This window comes from Terrapene carolina, unplaced genomic scaffold, assembly GCF_002925995.2.
Source record: "Terrapene carolina triunguis isolate 2854851 unplaced genomic scaffold, T_m_triunguis-2.0 Scaffold58, whole genome shotgun sequence".
In the NCBI taxonomy this organism is placed as follows: Eukaryota; Metazoa; Chordata; order Testudines; family Emydidae; genus Terrapene; species Terrapene triunguis.
Window position 1 is genome coordinate 81804024 of NW_020664409.1, and position 12897 is coordinate 81816920.

Here is a 12897-nt window from a genome sequence, read left to right on the forward strand (position 1 = left end):
GGTAGTATTTTGAAATATTTATAGTGTAAATTAACAAAATGGTATTTCTATTCTATTCTAATAAATCTGTTTTTACACAAGTGCTAGAGGTTAATGGATAGATTTTAAATTGTATTACATTTTTGATAATAAATGGATGTATAAGACAAGATATTATTAAGTAGATTTTGTCTCTGTGAATTCTGGCTTCCTTTTAAGAAAGCACAATTGAACAATACAAACTTTAAGTTACAGCATGAATCTTTAAATTGGCTGTCCCTATAAAATGTCAGCATACATTAATTATACAAAAATAAATTCATTACTAATAAAAGGCAAAGTTTGATAAAGAGCCTTCAAATATAATTTTTATTTCAGTTTACCAAGTGTGGTTGTTTTTCTTCCTCCTCTTTGTAACATAGTTCTCAAAAGTGAATGATGGTAGTGACACCACTAACAATGAACTTTGAGTTAATGCAGTGTAAATATGATCAAATATTGATCAGTCTCCATTATTCTGGGCATGGTTGCAAATTTGGAAATGTAATATCAACTTCCAAATAATGATACAAATTAAAAATTAAACTGAACAATTAAAAAAAACTTGCTTCAAGAAAACAAAATATGCATAAAGAAAATACCTCTAATAAACCATACTGTAGGTGGAAATCTTGCTACAGTGTTTCTACCAATACCATGTGCTAATATCTTTTTTGTTTATGGGAAAAATTATTTAAGACAGCAAGAATCTTAGGACTTCTGTTTTTTGTGAAGGTCAAACTAAATTCAGAATTATAACTGAAAAATGAAATGTAAATACCTAGATCTTTGATAACAAAGTAATTAAAATGTATGGTTTTGCCTACTGTGTATAATAAGGGCTTATATTTGATCAACCATAAAAGTTATTTAATCATTTTAACCTTGGAATACTACCCCACAAAAAACTACTTAATGGAAGTTAGCTGAGAAGCATTAGAGTATCACAACATCAAGAAGGCTGAGCGAGAGGGCACTGAAAATTCAAGCACAGCTTATTTATTCCGTAATACTATAGCAGGTTGCATGGCAACCAGTGGCAGTGGATTTTGAAGTTATTTTATCCTTATTCAACGAGCAAAGACTTAGCCTGTATTTATTTTGGTAATTTCTAGAATTAATCAGGTATTGAAGGCCTATTGTAGCACACACTTGCTATGATTTTACGATCCACAAATAAATGTTTACAAGCCTGGTTCAAAGACCATCTGGAAGAATAACAGAGCTTGATTGTTTCTGGTGACATTGTGAGTGATATGTATTAGACAAATGGTCAGATCACTAGTACTTTTGAGTAAGAATTTGGTCTGCAGACAGATCCGTTTGATTTAACTTTGGAAATCTGAAGCTGATCCCCTTGGCTTCAAAGACCGTGACAATTTTCAGACCTTCAATATAATGTTTCCATTAAAAACGATGTTAAGAGAACATTAATATTGCTCAACTGAGCAAAAGCCAGTAGTCAAAAGCCACAGCTGCATTTGCAATTGTAACTCTGTGTCCTTGTGTGCAAGTGTTATGATACATGCTTTAATTACATGGTAACATTCAATTTCTCAAATAATGAATTATAATATCATGTAATTTCTTCTACAGCCTTAGAAAGACATGTGTACCATCTTCTAGCAGTCTGTATTATTCAGCATAAGCCAGAGTCCATTATAATGATTTAGAGCTGGATTCAGCAAGCTGCTGAACATTCTCAGCTCCCACTGAAATCAATATAAGTTGAGGATGCTCAGTACCATGCAAGACCAGGGTCCCTGTGCACACTAGAAAATATTTGCAATGAATGTGGGAATGACTCCTGTGGAACTCAGTGTCTCATTCAACGAGCACCTTACAAAATGTACCTTACAGGGGCATAGAAAAAAAACAGTATGATGTATTATTTGAGAAATAGTATGTATTCATGTAATTAAAGATATTATCATTATGCATATGCACAAGCTGACAGAGTTAAGGTTGTGTGTTCTCTTAATGCATATTTTTATGGCATTTCCTAGCATTTTAAAAATAAATTCAGTAATCTGGAACTGGCTTGACGCCACCAGAACATCAGCTTGCATACAAAGCACATGTGGAATTATGCTTTGTTCAATGCACAACTTAAAAGAGCCCGCCGAATGAAGCAGGGTTCCCGCAGACCCTAGGGTTGCCAATTTTGGTTGGACGTATTCCTGGAGATTTCATCACATGACATAATCTTTAATTAAAGATTAATCTTCAATTCCTGGAGACTACAGGCCAATCCTGGAGGGTTGGCAACCCTAGCAAGACCCCTGCTTCACTCAGTTCACATCATCCATCCTGAGCACTGAAGGCCCAAACCCAGTGTAATTCTGGAGTAAGTCCATTGACCTCAGTGGATTTACTCAAGATTTATACTGTTATTTCCAAATGGAATTTGGCTCACAATGAGGTCCTGAGCCACAGGTCACCTGTTTCCTTCTTTATATATATTTTTCATTCATGTCACACATTGCAGCCTGCACACTGAAAGAAGCAGAGGTCCTGTGGCCATATAATTAAAGCCTAGGTAAAATTTTCAAAAAGCACCTAAGCCCCATTTTCAAGACGATGCCTTTCAATGGGACTTAGGCCTGGTCTACACTGCGGGGGGGGGGGGAATCGATCTAAGATACGCAACTTCAGCTATGAGAATAGCGTAGCTGAAGTCGACGTATCTTAGATCGACTTAGAATTACTTACTTCGCCTCCTCGCGGCGCAGGATCGACGGCCGCGGCTCCCCTGTCGACTTTGCTTCCGTCTCTCGCTGAGCTGGAGTTCAGCAGTCGATGGGAGAACGATCGGGGATCGATTTATTGCGTCTACACTACATGCGATAAATCGATCCCCGATAGATCGATCGCTACCCACCAATCCAGCGGGTACTGTAGACGTACCCTTAGGCTCCTAAGGGGCATATCAACACAGGTATTTAGGTGCCTACAGATGCAGAAAGGCAAATAGTGGGATTAACAAAACCACCTAAGCAGGTTATGCACCTTATTTCCATTGACTTCAACCTGCTTAGGCGGTTTTGTAAATCTCACTAGGCACCTATTATTAGCTTGTTCATAAAAAGGAAGCTAAGTGGTACTGTGTGAAGGCCACTGGCACTGGGTGATGATTTCTTTAGAACTGGTTGAATTGATACAGGATTTAGGTTTCTAGTAAAGGTGCTAGGTATTATCCACTCCCTTTTGTAATCCAGAAAGGTGAGGGGTCACAGTTGCAAGTGGTGGCCCTGATTGCCATCGGTGTTCCTTGCATGACAACTTGTGTGAACAGGCAGTATTCTTGTGTTTCTGGTCCTGTGTTCACCTTGGAGTTCTGGATGGCCCAGGAGACTATCCTCAATGTGTGTGATCTTATGAAACAAGAAGATAATTCCTTGCAGCGAAAATTGCAGTAAAGTAGACAAAAATATGCATAATTTATTTGTACAAAATATATACTAGCAGCTTATACTTCTGGGAGCTCCAAGTGTTGTTTTAAAATGTATTATAGTCCTAGTGATGACATGTTAAAAGTTATTACTACCAGGGTACTTTATGTCAACAATAAGCTACTGTAGTTTAAGAAAAATGGAACATTTTCCCATGAGCCAGTTGTATTTTGCTTTGAACATAAAAGGAAAACATACTGCTAAAGACTGCAGACTGCAGATTCCTGGTTCTATACTTGTGCTATGTATTTTATAGAATTTAGTTGAACTCACTCTTGGTCATTGTTTTATGACTAACAGCTCATTACCACAATGTCACATTATTAAAACCTCTTGGATTCTATAATATTTTGGGCTACATTGTGGCATTAAGTGACAGCCCTGTACTGGAATGGTAGGTACTGCCCAGCAGCAGTTCTGGGGGCTCCCACTATAGAATCATAGCATATCAGGGCTGGAAGGGACCTCAGGAGATCATCTAGTCCAACCCCGTGCTCAAAGCAGGTCCAATCCCCAACTAAATCATCCCAGCCAGGGCTTTGTCAAGCCTGACCTTAAAAACCTCTAGGGAAGGAGATTCCACCACCTCCCTAGGTAACCCATTCCAGTGCTTCACCACCCTCCTAGCAAAAAAGGTTTTCCTAATATCCAACCTAAACCTCCCTCACTACGGTGCTCTTCAAGAAGGTGCAGCTTGTTCTCAGCAAGCCATACTCCTGTGTCCTTCCCACCTCATTTTTGGGTGATGCATTAAACAATAGAGGTCATACCATCCCCTCCACTTCCACAGGCAGAAGGGCAATGCAAGAACTTCAACTATAATTGGCCACTGAGGGCACAAAGGAGGTGTGGGTTTTTTTCATTTTCTGAGCCCTTGTGCACCTCTGCAAGGGCTAGGTATAGGCTGACCCTTCATAAGTAAAGTCTAACAAAATTGGTGATCAAAACACTATTGTATCTTGAATAAATCTATCCTGTAATCTAGCTACATTGCAGATACAATGGTAGGAAGTGTCTTAGTTTTTAGGATGGATAAATTGTGTTGGATTTTAAATAGTGTTTTTGAGTTAATCACAGCTACTGCTTTGAATTAATTTTCTTAAATGATTGCAACATCGAACATCATGGTCTAATGGCTAGATCAGAGGGCTGGGATCCAGGAACTCCTGAATTTTGATAGTGCTTTTGATATTAGCTTATTTGTACCCTTGAGATGGGCAAGCAACCTACTGGATCTGGACAACATTTTCAAAAGTATTTTGTGGTAAATCAGTGAGCCTCAGCATTCTGATATACCTATGGCTGCATTTTCATTGATGCTGGAGAACAAGAATTAGTTGCTGAAGAGAATCACAAGTCATTTTGAACGATGAATAATTTTGCCAGTGTTATGAGCTGTATAAATAATTTCCAAACAGGACAAAAGTTTAAAATTGTCAAACCAGGACCAGCAGTGGTATGGAGATTCCATGAATCCTGTGAGTTCCAGGCAAATATCAGTATCACCTTGCTACTTCCCTGGATTGTCTTCCCTGCCCCAATCCCAGGGTATGCTGTAAAGGAAGCTACGCAAATGCAAACTCAGAAATACCCGACCCATGTGAGGGACAATATGTCCTAATGCATTGCAGTAAATCATACATTCAACAATGAAAACAGTAATAGAAAACATTATACATTTGTAGTGTGGGTACCTGGGATTGAAATCCAAACTGAATGGCAAAACTCCCATTGACTTCAGTGAGGCCAGCATTTCATCCCTTATCTTTTATGTTTCCTGAGTTAGTAGAAGTTTTACCATAAAACCTTAACATTATATGAAGAGAGCTTTTTTTATTATTATTTTTCTTTTACAGGGAAAGAGAAATTTAAACAAAACAACCCTTCACCGTGTACTCTTCTAGGAGGCACTGGTATGTTTCTTGTAAGTACCACATTTGGTGCCTCTATGAAATCTGCACGTTGACTGAAATTCTCCCTTATGCAAAGGGGCTGACACAAGGTTCTGTTCAGCACTTAAGTCCCATTCATGCCTATTTAGGACTTAAATGGTTTATAGGCTTTCTGCTGCCCCTTCACCAAGATTAGTGGAAAGGTGGTCTTGTGGTTAAGACTCAGGAAGTAGCTCTGAGACTCATGAGGTACTGGGTTCAGACATAAGTCTCCAGTTGGGCACTCGATAACAGAGGTATGCCACACTAGTGACCACTTCCAAAAATGTTTCCCATTGAAAATGCACTTGTCCAGTGGCAGAGCAGGGAATTGAATCCAGCTCTCCCAAATCACAGGCTGGTGCCCTAACCTTTGGATCAATGATAGACAGCATGTATATTTTGACTTCTTAAGAAATACATTTAAATTAGATTACTTCCTGCTTAACTTTTGTTGTGACTCATTCCATGGGTATTCTATTCTAGCTAACATACATTTGGAGTCATGAAGTGTCTTACTTTCCATTTTGCTCCACATATATAGCTCCATTGAAATCACTGGAGTTACACTGGGCTAAAAATCAAATGCTGGAGTGAAGAATCAGGTCCTTTAAACTCTGTAAAGAAAATTGGCAGGGATGGTCCTGAATCACATCCCAGTCTCTGTGTACTAACCGGATGGCATTTAAAAACACATGAGAAAAATACATGAACTCCAGGTCCTCTAGATTGACTACACTCTTAGTTTTAGACTGATATTAATTACCACAGTTTTACTGTTGTGAATGTAGGATGCCTGGAGGGAAGCAGAATTAATTAAACTTCATGATGACTAGTGGACAACTACTGGCATTTACCTAGGGTTTAACAGGCAGGTTCTTAACTTCTTGAGGCAAAATAATTATTGAAGATGGTTGTGTTGCTTGAGCTGATCAAGTTCCGCTTTTCAGAAGTAAAAGAAGTCAGCTGATGGTCTTGTTTTAATGATGGGAGGGTCTGAGGATACCAGTGACAGATTTGCCTCATTTACTTAGATGATACTCTTGTATTTATTAAATCATGTAAAGAACATCTGTAACAGTTTAATAAGATTTTCTTTCACATCATGGGAAGTGGTCTGCAGTTCAACTTAATGAAATACTACAGTGCCTCTGAAAGGCAGTCCTAGTGTGTTTACAGGAGAGTATGAAATCATAGAATAATAGAAATGGAAGGGACCTCTGTAAGTCATCTAGACAAGTCTCCAGCCCTGAGGCAGGAGTAATTATTATCTAGACCAGTGGATCTCAACTTTTTTACCATTGTGGGCCATATATGCAGCTGTCTATGTGTTATGTGAGCCACATCCACACAATATATATACTACCTGTATGGCCCTGAGGATGTCATATGGGCCTCGGCTCTGTGCGGATTTGGGCCGAAAGCAGCCCGCAGGCCATGGGTTGAGCACCACTGATCTACCATCCCTGACAGGTGTTTGTTTAACATGTTCTTTAAAAGCTTCAATGATGGAGATTCCATAGTCTCCCTAGGTAATCCATGTTTAACTACCCTTACAGTTAGGAAGTTTTTCCTAATGTCTACCCTAAATTTCCCTTGCTGCAACTTAAGCCCCTTACTTCTTCTCCTGTCCTCAATGGTTAAGGAGAACAATTTATCACACTCCTCTTTATAACAACCTTTTATATATTTGAAAGACTGTTATCATGTCCCTCCTTGGTCTTCTCTTCTCTAGAATAAAGAAACCAAATTTTTTCAATCTTTCATCATACATCATGTTTTCTAGACCTTTAATCATTATAGTTGCTCTCCTCTAGACTTTCTCCAATTTGTCAACATCTTTTCCAGAGTGTGGTTCCTGAACTTAAGACTATACTTCTATTAAAACAATGAGGAGTCCGGTGGCATCTTAAAGACTAACATATTTATTTGGGCATAAGTTTTTGTGGGTAAAAAACCCACTTCTTCTCATGCATGGAGTGAAAATCACAGATGCAGGCATTATTATACTGACACATGAAGAGAAGGGAGTTACCTTACAAGTGGAGAACTAGTGTTGACAGGGCCAATTCAATCAGGGTGGATGTAGTCCACTCCCAATAATTGATGAGGAGGTGTCACTACCAGGAGAGGGAAAGTTGCTTTTGTAGTGAGCCAGCCACTCCCAGTCCCTATTCAATCCCAAATTAATGGTGTTAAATTTGCAAATGAATTTTAGTTCTGCAGTTTCTCTTTGAAGTCTGTTTTTGAAGTTTTGAAGTAGACACAGAAAGGAAGATAGAAAGGTTAGCATTTTTAACGTGTTAGATATGATAACCAATTGAATTAATTTGGACTAACTCATTTTATTATAAATCTGTAGTTAAGGTTGTCCGAGCATTTGTGTTATAATCTCCTGTTTATTAACATAAGGCCAGATCCTGCTGTCCTGACTCAGGACTCGATTCAGCAAGGCGCTGAGTATTCTCTACTCCTGATCAAGTACCCAGGAGGTACCCAAAAACTTTCAGAAATAGGATTTCAGTTGTTACTCAGGAAAACTCCTTTAGACTTCAGTAGTTTTGTCTACATAATGACTGCAAGATTCGGACAATCACATAGCTTATAACAAAAAGACTCTTCATTATAGAAACAATACATTTGAACAATTATTAATGAGGTAAAATTAATTAGGATTAATTTAGTCATATGGTTGGGTCCTGCAAACAACTATTTGCTGTTTACTATGTATATTCTCTATCAAGTAAATGAATATTGATTTCTCTGATTTCTTTGTTTATTAAATGTATATGATTTAAATTTAATTAACCCACAAATGGAAGTGCAGGTTTTAGCACATGTAATTGCAAGAAAAATGAACAAGACCTTCTTGGAAAAAAGTTAACACATCATAGTGAACATTGCAGATAGATCTACAATTCAGCTGGAAAAGATTACACATATTCACATATTGCCAAACAGAAAGTTGCAGCCCAGAGCAGTTTTTTAAGTCAAATTCCTTAAAATATGTTTTACTATAGAACTGACAAAATGACCAAGGAACATTAATTGTAACTGTACAAACAGATCTGATTATAACTTTTATAGGGTGTTTTAGAGGACATAGATATGGGGGAGACCGGGATAGTTGTTTTGTTTTGTTTTTCTCTTCAAGCCAAGGAATTAATTTGACTAAGAAACATATTACCTGGAACTGGCACCTCACTTTCAATGACATGTAGTTACTTAAAAAAAAGTTTATCATTAAGTTCATAGACTTGAAAGTGTTAATAGACTGTTAAGAAAAATATTTTATTTAGCAATATTATGGCTATGACACCGTCAGTATTCCTGCCCTGCAAAGTCAACAGATATGAAGAGAAGCAAATGGAAAGGAAATAAAAAAGGCTGCTGTTGAAATGCAGGTTTCTATGCTCTGTCACCTGTGAGCCTGACCAAAACATATATTAGTTAATAGAAAGATTCCCATTGACTCCAGATGATTTAGGATCAGGTCCTGTGCCAGTAGCAGAACAACTCCAGTGCCTGTCTCTAACTAGAAAGTGGACACAGGCACTGGAAAATACTAACCATTTATTCCAAATTATATTTCCCACCATCCAAATAAATCATATTTGAGTTTTACTGTTATAACCTATCAATTTTTGAATAGCAGGTTTAGGGAGGAAATTGACAATGCCCATGATTTACACTAATTGTACTACTGTAGCTAGGTAATATTTCTTCGAGAGAGATCTGGGGTTCCCCCAAAGGGTCGCTAGCAAACCTGAGTAGGCTAAAACAGTTTGGATGAATTTAAGAACATCCCTTCAAGCCCAGATCAAAGCTCAGGCTGAATCAAAGCTAAGACAATGCAGTATTGTTCAAGAATTATAAATCAAGCCCCCACAAATCATTGTATTAAAAGTCATGAGATTTTTAAAATAATAAATTGGGGGGGAGTATTTGCCTTCTCTCTCTTTTGGGGGGAGGGAGAGTTTTAGGATACACTCTAGTCATGTTTTCAAGCTTCTCTGCAACAATGAGGGCTTTAAGAAAAATGCCACGTATCACAAGACTTGCAATAAAATGGTTAGAATCAGTCACACTGCAGTGGGAGAAGGCATTCTTATATTTCTTGCTCCTGGAGTCTCACGATTCTAGGGCAGGAAAAGCTGCTGCTGCCATTTCAGGAAAACATTGGGAGTGAACAGGTTGTGTTCTTGAACATGAGTGATGTTGCTTGTTGTGTACCCCGTTTCAGTAACAGCAGGGCTATTCAGTCTGAAAAGATAGCCCCAGCCGAAATACAGACATGAAAGAAAACATTTAAACAAACTTATGAGAGGCAATGATAGTGAGCCTTGAGCAAACTCCAGCAGCAGAAGCAGCTGCTTAAAGAATCAGGCACAGGCAGCTAAATAGTACTCAGCTAAAAAGCAGCCAAACAATCCTCATTAAATATCATGGTTTTGGTGACTATTTCTTTAGGGGTGCTGAGGTTCAGTGGTTAGAATTTATTCATTATTACTCTACTAAGTCCAGGGTGTTCAACCAATCTGCAATCAGAGCTTCTCAAACCTAGTTGAGGTTTGTGGATTGTTGTTGTGCATTATGAGCCTTATTCTCATTTACACTAAGCCCCTTTTCACCATTCTAGCAAGTGTAAAGGAGCTGTTATTTTCTCTTATCTGAACACCCTATTCCACGGTCAGAACGATGTTAAGGGGTCGTAATACAAGTTAGAATAAGGCTTATTGTGTCTATTTTAGAGGGAATTAAATACTCCCAATGTGGTAACTGTACTGGTTTATAAGCATCCACTGAGAGGACATTTAAAATAAATCACAATTTTCATCTCTGTTTAGCCACTTAATGTTCTATTTGTTTTGGGTGCTGTCTTTGTGCTTCTGAAAGACAGTGAAGGAGCAATACCTCAAGCTGAGTATTTACTTTGATTTTAAAAATCACAGCTCACCAAAGTCAGCAAAAATGAGCCAAGGCAAAATAAACCCTCTTGAGCACATAAGAGCAGGTAACAGATATAATACTAATAAACTATTATTTACTGTAGCAATCCTAACAGCATCAACAGTGATTTTATCTGTCAAGTCCATATTATCCTATATTATCCATAAAGTCAAAACAAACTTCATTCAAAAAGTTCAAAATCAAATCAGTGTCATATTCTGCTGGTAGGGTGGATATTAGCATAATAATTCAAGCAGGAATTTTGTGTATGTGTATATATCTTAATACTTCTTTTTGCCCATTTATTTTCTCAGATAGCATCTTCACTTAAAACCAAATTGAAATGTTGGGTGAAATAAATAGACCTTTTGCAAACTCAGAGGCTTCTTGTCACAGGAATTGACATACCAGATCAGATCAGCGGTCTGCCCCCATAGGGCCACATGTTTCAGAGGAATGTGCAAGAAACCCCATCATGGAGAATTATGGAATAATCTGCTCATAGGGGAAGTTTCTTCCTAACCTCAAACAGTCATTGGTTTGTGCCCCTTTTACATTTTTATAAACATGTAAAAGTGACTGTATTGATCATTAGGGTGGGAAATGATTTTCCAATTCCATGAATATTTTGGAGACTTTGAAAACTTTTACCCATCTTGAATAGCAATGAAAAGTGGAAATCTCAGAAATACTGATGCACTCAAAAACTGATTTATTTTTTATTTGGGTCAATGAAAATGTTTCATTTAGATTTTTACCTTTTTTTTCTTTTTTCCATGTTTTTTCTAATTACTTTACATTTTGAAATAAAAAGTCACTTTGGACCAGAAAACCAGAATTTTTCAGTTCAACAATTTCAAAACTTTTTTCTTGACATTATTTTGAATTGTGAAATTAGTTGAACCCTACCATGTTTTGTGAACAGTTTCAATTTCATCATATCAGCATTTGTTTTGATGGAAACAAGATTTGTTAAATAATTCCCAACCATATAAATAGCCATTATATTAGCCATATAATGGTTGTCTCCTGTTTTGAATTCTGTTAAGCTCACATGTAAGAGTTCTAACACAGTGGAGCAATGGTTTTTATCTTTTTAGCTGTTTTAGATCATTAGATTGATACCTAATTGGTTGACCTGTCAAACATCAGTCACCAATCAGTTGTATGGGTGACATGTCTCTAAAGGTAACATAAGAAAGTAACCAAAAAACCAGAGTCAATACACAGAAGGGGAAGGCAAGTTAGTACCATGTTGCTGGACAGAAGGGAATGGCAACTCTATTCCCTCTTTAAAGGGCCAGAAGACTTTTGCATAATCAGAAAGGTCTTAGTGTGAGTGTTCACCTTTTTCCTTCCCTTAGTTCTAGATCAGCACCTACCAATTCCTCATTGGGCTGCCTGACACTTTTTCACCTGCCCAGTGCTCAGGCCATGCCTTAGATCTCTTCCTCCTCCTGGGAGCCAGCGTCCTCATTAAATCATGCTGCTTCTTCCACAAACATTTTGCCAGAATTCTTTTGTATCTCTGCTGCCAAAGCACTTTTCTGTGCCCTGCACTAATTTTCCACCTTGTCCTTTTTCTCTTTGGCTGCCTGCTCTCTCTCCCTTATAATCTATCCAATTCCTCTATCGAAGCTGAGTATCTTCCCCAATACTCTAGGCATGTATCCCCCATTGTGAATCTTCAGTATGACTTTCCATCATTTTCCATATGCTGTATAAACTGCATCTCTTCATCTCACCCTGCACCTCCTTTTGCTTCCTCCAACCCACCCAAGCTTTTTACCTCACAACAACTTTTATTTTTCTGACTCCCCACTATATACTTTCTTCCATGCTATCCTTAATGCTTGTAACAACCTCCCCAAACTGTTCCCTCTCATTCTTCAAATCAGTTCAGCAAACCAACCTGTTCCATAAAGCCTTCCAGTGGAAAAGCTTTGATTGTTAGCCATAACTGGTAACACCTTTAGACTGCAAACTCATGGAAAGGATTTCTGTTTTCCTCCTTTTTATTTATTTATTTTTTTCTTATATTTAATCTGCTGTAAATGGTTAGGTCATTACAGGGCAATATGGTAGTCCACTAAGACATTATTTGTGTGGCAACATAATGTTTAATTCTGGGGGACCTTGTTCTTTCCCTTAGGCCTATGAACAATATTCTCATGCAGACACAGTATATTTGCACATGTGGTAGAGGTCACAGGAAATGTGCCTATGTACTATAAGATTATTTTCAGTGACACAAGATCTTTATTTGAAATCACAATAACCAATCATTTCTATTCTCTGTAGGTTCTTATACTGCACTCCTCACCTTAGAATCTGAGGTCCTTTCAGTAGTGCACTAAGCAATGTGATTAACATCTGTCACATGTTTGGTTTCTCCTCCTCTCCCCATGGAAGAAGTGTATACAGTGCAGTGTTTTGTTCTGGAATCTTTAAAATATGTGTGTGTTGCTATATATTTATGTTAAAGAAGGCAAGGTCAAAAAATGTGCCTTGCACTTAGAGCAGAAGGTGGGGAGGTTTGTGATGGT

General features: G+C 37.9%; 1 protein-coding gene across 2 annotated transcripts in view; it reads left to right on the forward strand.

Annotated features, from left to right (window-relative positions):
* Positions 1-12897, forward strand: part of ZFPM2 (zinc finger protein, FOG family member 2) — a 446961-nt gene that overhangs the window by 359387 nt on the left and 74677 nt on the right. The window lies entirely within an intron of this gene.